The 13,149-nt window shown below is 38.3% G+C and overlaps 1 pseudogene; it reads right to left on the minus strand.

Moving 5' to 3' along the window:
- Positions 1-6,742: 6,742 nt before the first annotated feature.
- On the minus strand, positions 6,743-12,568 carry LOC101530416 (ras-related protein Rab-21-like; annotated as a pseudogene).
- Positions 12,569-13,149: the final 581 nt, after the last annotated feature.

The raw sequence follows: 13,149 nt of genomic DNA on the forward strand, positions 1-13,149 counted from the left end.
AGGCTGTTGGTGGGAAATTTTAATTCAGTCCTATTTTCTCCCAGTTTCAGTGCCAAATTTTTTTAGTTTCTTTTCAAGATGATAAATGACAATTCCACAATTATGTGTGTATCAAGGGCAAAGCTACCATGATTGGGAATCTTCCTTTTTATGCATGTTGGCTTTGAGGTAGGCTGTGATATTCAATGTGTCTGGTACCTGCTAGAAAGAGCCTTGGAATCTGCAAGGGCTGGGGGAGAGAGAGTGACCAGGGAAAGACTTAAGTACAGCATCTTTTATTTGCAAGGTAGAAGATTCAGCCACTATTTGGATTTCCCACAGTCCCATATCAGAGTGTCAATTCAATTCGTAGCTACTGCTTCCACTGAAGCTTCCGCTTAAGGCGCACAAGGAGACAGTGGATGATGATTTAAGTGGTTGTGCCCTTCCACCCAAGTAGAAGACCTGGATGATGGGTTCCTGGCTCTTGTACTCAGCATTGCCCAGTTTTAGCTGGTGCAGGCATTGATAGAGTGGGACTACAGAAATCTCGAGCTTTCTCGTTGTCTTCCTATTGTTTTGGCTCTCGTGTAGAGGAAAATGAGCCAAAATAAACATAAACCCACATGTAGCTTTTGGTCTTTCAAAAAATGTTTTCACTTTTAAAGGTGATTTTAACAAATTGATAAGTAGTCTCTAATATGCTCCACTGTATACATATTTTTTCCTTCCCTCCTCCCCCCACCAAAAAATGTCACTTTTATTTGTTCAGGAAACCTATTTTAATTGTTAGATAGGAAAACCTAATTAATGTACAGAAAAGTATTTTTCACTTCACCCAAATGCCTAGGAAGGTATACTTAACCATTCAACTCATGACACATATGTGAAGCTGAGGTCAACTTATTATCTACAAGTGGGATTTTTAGTTTATAAAGTGTTACTTTAGAATTAAAATTACAATGGGCCTGGTGCAGTAGCCTACTGGCTAAAGTCCTCACCTTGCATGTGCCAGGATCCCATTTAGGTGCTGGTTCTAACCCCATTTGGCCCCTGCTTGTGGTCTGAGAATGCAGTCGAGAACGGCCCAAAGCTTTGGGACCCTGTACCCACATGGGAGACCTGGAAATAAGTTCCTGGCTCCTGGCTTAAGATTGGACCAGCTCAGCTCTAGCCATTGCAGCCACTTGTGGAGTGAATCATCGAACGGAAGATCTGTCTCTCCTCCCCTCTGTATCTGACTTTCCAATAAAAATAAATCTTGAAAACATTAATTACATTGAGGAAAAAGTGCTTTTCCAAACCTAAAAAAAAAAAAGAAGCCTGAAATGTTGACTGAAGCTAGAAAGTTACCAGCCAGTAAATATTGTATGTAGGGATTATTTTTTTCCAATTCATGCAAGTCTTTGCTTTTTCCAAATGCTTGTTTTGATAATAGATTATGAAACACTATCTATTGATAGCTTCCATTCTGTAAAATGATTTTAAATTAAATCTATCTAGGCCTGGAGTTTTGGAACATATGAGGCTTTTGTGGTGAATTTGTGTTAATTTGAGCTACAGTTATGTAATGTTTTAAACCTTTCTGCTTCTTCATATGTCATGTTTTACTCTGTTTCAAATTATTCGTTCTATCAATAATAATTCCAGGTATTTATCAGTTTTCTTCAGATACTAAACAAATTTCCTCAGTATAAAGCACCAACAAACTATTCCAGGTTCTTTGTCCTTAAGTTTATTCAGTACAAAAGGAACAAAATATTAAGGTTAACTCCTAGATAAGTCATTATGTATGAAAAACTAAGCTTCATTCATTGTGTATATATGCATACAATTTGTGACTTCTGTTGACTTTAAAAGCCATGCATGAGAATAATTTTGTAGTAAGATACAAAAAATTAGTGATTTTATGTTTCTCCCTAAATAACAGGAAATGTCTCCAAATATTCTTTTTGGAGCAGGACATTTAGTACAGATAATGTTGCTATAGCAACTTTAGAACAAGGCTTAAATTGGGCAGTAGTGAGTGTACTCGTTTGAATTTCGTCATTCAGTCTAATCTAACATTTACATCTAGAGCTGCATTTACAAACATTGTAGCCAGCAGTGCAGCCAGCAGTACCTATGTAGAATGCCGCTTTGACTCATAGCATGTATTAAGAAGTTATATAATTGATTCAACAGTTTTAAGTAAAATCAGTGTTGCTCTGATTTTAGTCAAGAGAAAAGGCTTTCAAACCGAATTTGATTTCAACAAATTTCCAAAAATATTTTGACATTAAAATACACTGTATCAGGCAGAAACAGAAGTAAAAAGCAAAAGGGATGGAGGGAGGGCAGAAGGGAAAATCTTTGTATGCTTAGAATTATATCTACAAGCTGTATTAAATCTGTTAAAGCGTTTTGTTTTTATTTCCTAGTATTAACTCCTCACAAATGGTAGACATTTTATTGCATTTGCCTCAAGACAGTTCAGCTTAGTTGGCTCAAGCTTAGTTCCACTGGACGCCACCTCACTCTGTTAAGGCTAACATCTGTAGCTTATGGATGTAAGAAAGATTCAGTCTTCAAGTCAGGTATTGCCTTTGAGGCAATACACTCATTTATGTCCCCTGAAAATTGGTTTGCTGACTTTCTATGTTAAGATTTGCCTTAAATATTCTGCCAAATCTTCCTGTTTTGCAAATACAATCTTGTCTGTCTTCCAGAGGGTAGGCCCAGACAAGAGTACTATTGCAAGGTGCTTATTTGTGTATCTGCCTCTCAATTAGAAAGTTCCATTAAGAATGCTTCAACATTGTCTTTTCCCTGAAAACCACAACATCACCTGTTATAACAGGTGTTACTTACAAACTCAAATACATTTGAGGTGTGCATACCTATTGCTGAACTTCCATGAACCACAATTAGTGTTTTGGGTGTGTCATTTATTTTTTTGTTTGTTTGTTTGTGTCATTTTCATTTGGGTCATTATAGCCTATATACCTATTATCAACTGAGCTGACAAAAGAGAGTATAAGAGTACCAGGCAATAAATGCCATCCATAAGAGCAGTAAATTACATAAGAGCTTAAAAGATAGTCAATAGGGGAAAACAAGAGAAGGTTTTAAAGACAGGAAGTTACACTGTAAAAATGTAAGTATAATTGGAAATTGGAAGTAGCCAGGGCATGTGGAGTACTTTTTATGTTACGTTTTCCAGAAAAGAGCCAGAAACTAATGGAAGCATCATAGCTGAGCTTGAGCACAGTAAATATACAAGTTGGACATTGTCAAAGCTACGGAAGGAAGGGAGATCTCTTACATTCTAGAATAGTAATTAAGATTTGACACCTTAAAACAATGACTGGAAACTATACAGGAAAGTTTCAAATTGTAACCACAGAGTCTTGGTTCAAGATGGAGAATAAGGCTCTGATATTTACTATTACTTATCTTCAGACCATTATTAAAACAAGCAAAATATGAAATACCAACTAAGTCTCTAATTCTTATCTCCTGATGAGCCTATATATGAAGGGCATTTCACACACTCAGGAAAGCACTGGGATAGTATCTTGCACAGAAATATAAAGTTAGTTGACACCTCATCTGCCATGAACTATCAGGCTTGTAACTGCAACTTTTCAAGCTTTCCATTGATGTGAGAGAAACACCTAACATATATACTTTTTATAAAAGTAAATTGAGCTAACAAGAGATTTGAAGACCACACTTAGTGCAAAACAGAAAACAGCAGAAGTAATCACAAGTTTTATATAACTTTGCTATCCAAGAAAACTTTCTATAATAAAAAATAGGCTATTGACATATCTAAGCTAGTCATTACCTATGCTTAACAAGAATTTTAAGCAAACAACTAAAGAGAAAGAAATGATTAAAAGGAAAGTGTATACTTTCCTATACATATCTATAAATCTAATAAGGGGTTATGGCATGTACCTTTGCAAAAAGACTAACTCTGAGGAGAAACATTAAACATTATTTGGGAGTCAAGTATTATAGTAAATGCAGATTGGATTTGAGAATAGTAAGGATCACGTGTGGAAATGACTATGGAATAAACAGATCCCTAATGGCTATCACTCAAGTCAGCGATTTAGCAAACTTAAGCTTTTGTCTTAGACATAACATTTACTAGTTTCGAAGCATGACAGATATGGCAAAATACATAAAATCTGTTTCCTTTGTGAGCAGCATCTGATTTTATTAAATTTAATAAATTTAAGTTCATTCATATGCTTAGGGGAAAAATAAGAAGGACTAACATATATACATATATACAATTTGTATATATATATATAAAGTTGTAATACATAGTTCCAGTATTCACTATAACTACACCCAGTGAAGTGTTTTCTTTCATAGAAACTGGGAAGGACAGTCCTTATAAAAATGAAGCAGAACTTTTCCAGTGTTCAAATACAACTTTTTCTCAAAAGATCTGAAACTTCTGCCATTAGAAACATAAACTAGCACTAACATGCTGTACGGAGGAGGCTTGTAAGTGGCTATGGCCAGAGACCTCTTCCTCACATCGCATTATTAGTGAATCCATCACATACAACCCAGGCAGAATTATCAAAGTGATCTCTTTCGCCAAAATGACCAAAGAAACAAAAAAGCCCACCCCAGACCAGAGGCAGATGTTGCTGCTCAACCATGAGATGCACTTCAGAGGCAAAGTGTGACAATAGCATTATTTCAAGTAAAGTATGTGTGAAAATGTAACAAGCCACTTTCAAGTTAAGATCAATGTGACAGGGAACTAGGATTTTCTTTCTTTTTTAATATATATATATATATATATATATATATTTATGAATTACATTGCATTATGTGACAGTTTCATAGGCTCTGGGAATCCCCAAACCCCTCCCTATGCCCTCCCCCATGATGGATTCCTCCACCTTGCTGCTTTCATTGCAAGCATATACCAAGCATAGAGTCCAGCATCTTATTGTCCAGGTAAATTCAACAGTTTCTTGGGGAGACCATCTCTGGTCTGAAGGTAGAGCTGGCAGAATATCATCCTGATCAATTAAAAGCCACAACATAACATCAACGACAGTTTACAACATTATGGAATTAATTGACATGGTATTGAGTAGCTAGTATATTTAAAAAAATGCAAGTTCTCAACCACATCCTGTGACTACTTCGCTGACATTTCAATTTTAGTTTATACACAGAACTGGCTGCTATACACCTTAAAATGACTATAGGATACTATTCAGCTGTCTCATGTCTATTTTCATTTTAGTATTTAGCAGTTTATAGTGTTGAAGCATAATTTTGCTTAACTTGTCAGATTTTAGGATAGTCTAAACTGGCTTATAACTCTAACAAGGCATATGTCAACAATTGAGGTGCAGAACAGTTTTAGGAGGGGTGTGCACAGAAATCTTCAATACCTTAGTGAGGAGTAATTAATCTTTGTGTCCTACCCAGTAAGGTATGTGTGAGTCCATGCTGACCATTTCCTGTCTGGTTCTAAGCTTTCCTTGTTGTTCTCTGCCTATCTATTCTAATTTGTGTGTGTGTGTGTGTGTGTGTGTGTGTGTGTGTGTGTGTGTGTTTGGGGGGAGCTCTGGAGCGATCCTGATGGTCATTGCAAGAGAGGGTGGGGATCCAAAGTTGGAACTAAGTAAGGGCCAGAGAAAGCTCCTCTCCCTAGTCCCAAAGAAAGTTTACTGTTCTGTTTCTGTGGACCGCTCAGGGTTCCTGGCTGTTGTTCTGATGACCTTGGGTCCTGCGAGGAAGGATTTGGGCTTCTTCCATCCCGTGTGGTAGATCCAAAAGGGGCTGGATGATCTCAGAGTTCTTGGCCTCCGAAGGCACTCCAGGGAACTAGGATTTTCAAATCAGAGTCCAAAAGCTTAGGCATTGTCACCAAATGTTAATTCACTTTACAGTCATCAACAAAAATATTGCATATATTTTTGCACCTTGTGCTTGAAAAAGCAGATAAAATATTTAATATGGACTTTACAATGTATATTATAGGCCATGCATGCATGATATATATAGATTATATCAAAGTAGTAGACACAACTGACTGTTTAGAAGTGATACAATACAGGCCCAGTGCTAAAGTTTTTGCCTTACACACGCTAGGATCCCTTATGGACGCTGGTTCTAATCTTGGCTGCCCTGCTTCCCATCCAGCTCCCTGCTTGCGGTCTGGAAGCGCAGTCAAGGACAGCACAAACCCTTGGGACCCTGCACCCACGTGGGGAACCGAAAAGAGGCTCCTGGCTTTGGGTTGGCTCAGCTCTGGCCATAATGGCTGCTTGGGGAGTGAATCATCAGACAGATCTTCCTCTCTGTCCCTCCTCTGTATATATGACTTTCCAATAAAAACAAATATTTCAAAAAAGTGGTACAGTTCAAACTACCACAAGATATAAAGAGCTGAAAAAATATATACCATTCCAACAACATGTTATTAAATAAAGATCTGATTTAAAAGAATATAAATGAAGCCTTTAAGTAGATCTTTTCTATACACATATTATTCATTAAAGAAAAAGTAGATAAAAAGGCCATTGATAATTGTTTTGTTAACATTTGTAGAAAATGCCAATTCTCTGGTCACGAACTCTACTAAGTTTAGCACTTGAAGTCTCTGCACTGTTATAAACATTACTTAAAATGCTGTTAATTGTGTAACTCCATTGGTAAAATGTGACTTGGAATATGGCAGTCTTCATGTTGAGGGTAGTGATCTACAGTTGTTTTTAGTCTCCTTCTGTAGGAACAGTTATCCAGAAGAACAGCACCCTCCTCCACTGCTGAGCTTGAGGCTCATCATCAGTAATCTGCATACCTCGTTGTGCAGCTCCTGGTTGGCTGGAACCACTGTCTTTTGCCCTCCCATCATCTACCGGTGCTGTTTCTATTATCCTTTTACAAAGGTCAAGACAGAATTCCTCAATTTCTTTGTTTCGTTTGGCCGAAGTATGATGATGTTTCGTTCCCACAGATTGTGCGTGTGATTCTGCTTCTTGAGTGGAAACATGTCTCTCCTTTTCCAAGTCTATTTTATTACCAACTATATATGAACAGATTTCATTTCCCAACATTTTCTGTAATTCTTTGATCCAGTTTTTTTTACCTTCTGAAAAGAATCTTCATCCTTTATATCATAAACTAAAATAGCTCCTTTGAATCTCTGTAGTAAATTGGTCCCAATGCATGGACTCTCTTGACCTGCTGTATCCCAAATGGCAAGATTTACTCTTTTCCCACCAATAGTTAACTTATTTTAAAAAGATGCCTGCATGGTGGTGATATGCTTGTTCTTCAACTTGTTCTCTCAGTAGTGCAACACCAGCGACGTCTTTGCCATGCAGGCTTCCTCCAGCAGCACCACGTTGAACCTGTAGGCTCGGCTGCTACCTGTCACTGCCAGCCAGCCGCTGCCCTGCTGCCAGAGCCCTGGGAACAGTGCCTTGTCACCCTTGGCATCCTCAACCCCCAAGCCGCGTCACACCCTTCTCTCTCTCTCCTCACAGCAAGGTCTGGCACAGTGGACAGCAAGTGCAAGAATGAAGGGCCCAAGCCAACACATCAGGCACTCCCTCTCCTCCTGCCCCGATCTGAAACTTTCCTATGATGGGAATAAAAAAAACAAAGTCATGTGCCAAATTGATAAAATATGATTTATTATCAAAAATGCCTAACCTATAGCTAACAATTAAAAAAAAAGGTAGAGTTGATTTTGGCATGATATTACATCAGCTACTAGAAATAAAAAGCAATGTAAATAGATTGGATAGTTCTCTACTTCTCCTCCCCAAGAGCATTGAGGAGTGACGTGATAACCATACAGATCCAAATGATACCAAAGAAAGGTGAAGCAGCCTCAGTGGGAAAGGTCCTCATTAACTGGAAAGCACGCTCGGTTAAAGTATGAAAAAGTCTAATCTTGGATTTCCCATATTAGAATTTTAGCAAAATAATCTCTCTGCCGTTTGGGGAGGCATACAGTTGTGTTGAAAAGATAACTGCAGGGGTTGGCTTTTATGAATGCTTTGTTTTTAACCTATTGCTTTAATTACAAGAATTCAAAGGTACACAGAAGTATGTTTAATCCCCAGGCAGTTCCACAATTCACCAGACTCAACAGCAAAATTCGTTCATGTTTACTTCATCTATTCCTTTCTTTCCTTTGCCAGACACTTTTAAAATCCCTAATTATGGTGAGAAATACAATCTTGTTTTATTTTGAGTTTTACTATTGTTTTTTAGTTCTTTGTTTTTTTTAAGATTTATTTTCATTGGAAAGTCAGATTTACAGAGAAGGAGAAACAGATCTTCCAATGAACTGCTGGTTCATTCCCTAAGTGGTCATAACAGCTGAAGCTGAGCCAATCTGAAGCCAGGAGCCAGGAGCTTATTTCCAGGTCTTCCAGGTGGGTGCAGGGTCCCGAGACTTTGGACCATCCTCCACTGCTTTTGCTGACCACAAGCAGGGAGTTGGATGGGAAACAGGATTACAACTGGTGCCCATATGGTACAAGGCAAAGACTTCAGCCACTAGGCTGCTGTGACGGGCCTGCATTACTGTATTTGAAAGAAAGCAAGTACTTTACATAACATAGAATTTAGTATGTGCGATACAATACACAAGTTAGTAGGCAACTCATGTTTTGCTAATGCACAAAGTCTATTACCTTAATATATTTACAAAGAGTTTTTATTCAAGGAGTGTCATATCAAAGCATTTTAAATATTATATTTAACATAGAAATAGCTCATGTAGAGTTGGGACTGTTGAGTTCAAAGGCATACAGACAATGGCATGTCACTGAGAGCACCCTACATTAAACTTAAGTAATTCTAAACATAAAAGGGAGCTTAGCTTTACATCTTCAGACAAGCTACTCAATTTTTCCTAGTAAATGAAGAACCAGGTTTCCTTATTCACATGCTGAGAATTTCTGAAACTCTCCTATGGGAATGGGGTGTAGTGTAGTGCGCTTTACAACTGATGTGAAGGCTGTGAGCACTGGTGAAGTTGAAGTTTCCTTCCCAAAATTTAGAAACCACATGTAGAAGCACAACTGAAGGGCCAATGTGGCCCCTAGCAGATGTCCAGTAATTAATAAATGTGTTGAATAGATAAATGAGCACTGTTCTTCCCCACGGGAACCCTCTGCAGTTAGTTACCCAGTATGTTTGCAGGAATCATATATGGTAAGTATCTAAAATATTCAGACATAAATGATTTCAGTTTGCTACTTGGGGTTACAAGTGCTTTGTAATTTTGAGAATGCCACCTTTCCCTCTGAAGGGTTGTGTGGCTCATAGATTGAAGTGGACAGAAAGGCTCACCATTGGCTTTGTTTCACCCAGTCTGTCCTTGGACTAGCAACTGTAGCCTGTCACTTTTGGGTATTTTCCCATGGGAATCTCAGAAGAGTTTTGGCTTCTATGACCTGAATCATCAGCTTGCTGCACACTCATGGCTTCCTTAAGATACTTTGTCTATCACCAAAGCACCGAATGCTGAGAGTGTAGGAATACTAATAAATACTGTCACAGGAGGTTCAGGAAAGATTACAGAAATCGTTTACAGAAGGCTTACAGGGGATGTTGTACTAATTGCTCACATGGGCCTCATCTGATAGTTTTCCAGAAACAAGATATTGTTGTTCATTTGGTGATCTGGATTCCCTCCAGATGATACAATATTCCAGATATTTGCTACTTTTTCCTAGAACCACAAAACAGTTTATAGAACAGAGTATTTCTTGAATGCTCATCAGTATATGCTTCTCAAGCTCCAGTTCTCAGCTGACACACACATTTCAAAAATACTTTGCTTGTTCTCCTTGTAACAGTATTTGTGCTCATTACAATGTGATAAGTTATCTCCCAGGATATGCAACCTTACTTTTTAATATCTCTATTAAGATGGGGCCATAATATAGCCATCAGGAAAATAAATATGCAGTGACATTATAGTCAACATCTTCCAGAGATATTTCAGGAAGAGTATTGTTCACAATAACTTTTGCATAATGAAAGCAGCTATTTCTGCCAATTTACCTTTAAGGTTTGTTTTAACTGGAAAGGCAGATGTACAGAGAGAAGGAAGAACAGAAAAATCTTTGCACTGATTCACTCCCCAAATAGCCCTAACAGCCAGAGCTGAGCCGATCTGAAGCCAGGAGTCAGGAGTACAGGGTACACATGGGTACAGGGTCCTAAGGACTTGTGTCATCCTCTACTGCTTTCCCAGTCCATAAGCCAGGAGCTGAATGGGAAGTGGAGCAGCCAGGACACCAATCAATATCCATGTGATATGTTGATACTTGAAGGTAGAGGATTATCCTGTTTAGCCACTACTCCAGCCCTTACCACCATTATTGAAGAGGCAATGGGCAATTCATTTGTTGTAGGCAGTATCAAGGAGAACAAAATAAGAATATCTGCACTTGTGCTGGGTGATTGAAAGGTGCTAAAATGAAACCTTAGCTAGACCTGAGTATTAAAATCAGTTGTCTGTCATGTATTTCTATCTGAATTAATGGATATCTTTCTTGATCACAAAAGGATCAGGACTAGAAAAGTAGCCATGTTCATATCTTTGCCATGCCTCAACTCAGGTAGCAAGATGATGTACTCCAGACTCGGCACTGACACCTCAGCCTGGCACTTGGGCAGTTTCTGTTTGCTTAGTTATTTCTGTCTTAAGTCATATCTGGTGCTGCAAACTCTTTAATGAGAAGGAATAAAGAAAAAAACTTTTAAATGCATAACATTACTAATGTCATATCGAGTCAGGGAGCTTTAATATGTGACTATCAAAGCTGTTTAATAGGTTGAAAACAGCAATATGCACTTAATTACTAGTCCCAATGCTTTGACTGTAACAAGCGAAATATTCTGCATTCCATTATGTCTTGTGATCTATCTCCCCCCGCCCCCAGGAGACAGATTAATACCTCAGCACCAAGAAGTAAAATGTGATTACACCAGATTTTATTGTAATACCATTATCGATTTGTTGCCATATTAATGTAGAATGCACATTGCTTTACTTCAGTAAATTTTTATTTTTCTATATCTCCCCCTGGATATCTGAGTCTTTGTCGATAAAATTGCAAGCCTGATTCTGCAATTGGAAAACCTGTCTTTTTCTAAAACACTTTATTTTGAGTAGATTGGTAGACATCAAAGTATCATGATAATAGAATGTATTGCTAGTTTTATAAATTTTGCATCATTGGGTTCCTGTATCAAACATACATCAATATTTAAGGTATATCAAGATACGTACAAGTTTTTTCTCTCCATCTTTGCCATGTTTGTGTGTGGGATCAAGTGGATTCTGCAATATTACAAGTTTCAGACTTAAACATCCAAAAAGCAATGCTGCCAACTTTCCTCCTCCACACTAACTGGCTATAAAGTATAAAACATATTTTGGTTAGTCTAATTCAAGCAAAATAAAAGCTTTTGACTGGTTAGAGTTATCTTCCCATCAATTGACATTTACAAGATATATTTATTTCTCACATTCTTGCTTACTCCTTTGCCAGTTCTAGGATTTTGTTAATAAATTTTTGTTAATAATCACAAATGAGCACTTAACACGTGGATTTGGGTATCTTCTGAAATATCCCTTTTCATGTTCTGGGAGCTACTGTAACTCAAATGTGCTTGTTTTTTCTTTCTCTTTTCTCTACCTTCACTTTGTAGACCATGTCATCCATTCTCCTAGATCTTGCTCTAAATGTCTTTGAATTAAGCTCTGATAGTTGACTGTCCAGTTGACATTCTCTGAAAGGTGTCTCAGAGTTCACCCACCCAAAGTGAAACTTACAATTTTTCTTCAAAACCTGTTCTTTCTGTTCTTTATATCAATCCTTTCCTACAAGCTACCTCATGACTAAAAGCTGAGAATTAGCCTTGATTTTTTTTCTTCCCCCTTTTCAGTCTTCATATCCAATTTATGAGAAAATTCTGATGATTCTACTGCCAAAATGTATTTCAAATCCATCTGTTTTGTATCGTCACTAGTACTACCCCTTTGCCCTTCATTGTCACCCAGAGACTCCTAACTACCTCAACAGAATCCTTCTGTGGGGTCCTCACAAAAAAAAAGGCAAACTTTTTTCTTAAAACATCATCTAAATCCTATCACATCCCAGCTTCACATGGTACAAAACTATGTCAACTTCTTAACTGATTTGCAAAGCCAGCCTCTGCTGCTCTCCTGTTTGCCAAGTCCACACCAGCCAGTATCTGCTCAGGACTCCAAGTGTGCCCTTCCATACTTTAATTGCTCTTTGAATAACTGATTGGCCTTTCACTCTGAGAGTTTCAGTGTACAGATTGCCTCCTTGGGAAGTCTTGCTGCCCACTTTACTTGAACATGACTCCCAGGTCCCTGCATCCTCACCATTATTTGCTTTCACAGAACCTCCTTCCATTCCTTTTTAACACTTTCCAAAGATCCATTCCTTTTTAACACTTTTTAACTTGTCCATCTTTCTGGTCTTAGGCACCCTAGGACATGGCTGGTGTCCCCTGTATTTACCTTCAGAGTCCCAGGGCCTGAAAGTGTTGACCGCATTGCTCGTGATAAATCAACACACAAACCAAGATTGCCTGGATCGTCACTGACAACAGCCTCACCTGCCACTGCATACTCCCACCTGTCCCCCTTGCCAACTGCCGTTACTAAAATAGACACTTCAGAGATTTCTTTTGTTTTAAATTCTTATTTATATTGGAAGAGCATATTTTGCAGACAGAAGGAGAGACAAAGATTTCCATCCTCGGTTTACTCTCCCAAATGGCCCCAAAATGGAAGTTGAGCCAATCAGTCAGGAACTGCTCCTGGGTCTCCCATATGGGTGCAGGGTCCCAGTGACTTAGGCCATCCTTTGCTGCTTTCCCAGGCCAGAAGTGTGGAGATGGAAGGGAAGTGGAGCAGTGAATGGGACATGAGCTGGTGCCCTTATGGGATGCTGGTGCTTGTAGGCTGAGGATTAGTCAACTGAGCCATCATGACAGCCACTAGGGCATTTAAATGGCATGATATTATCACTATTGACTTCTAACTTTTAAAATATTTTCAATCTTCATTCATTTATTTTGCATCTTCAAAAACTAAGTTAACAGCAATGCTGCTCAACAGCAAATAATCACAAA

This window comes from Ochotona princeps, chromosome 5 (assembly GCF_030435755.1).
Source record: "Ochotona princeps isolate mOchPri1 chromosome 5, mOchPri1.hap1, whole genome shotgun sequence".
NCBI classification, from domain to species: domain Eukaryota; kingdom Metazoa; phylum Chordata; class Mammalia; order Lagomorpha; family Ochotonidae; genus Ochotona; species Ochotona princeps.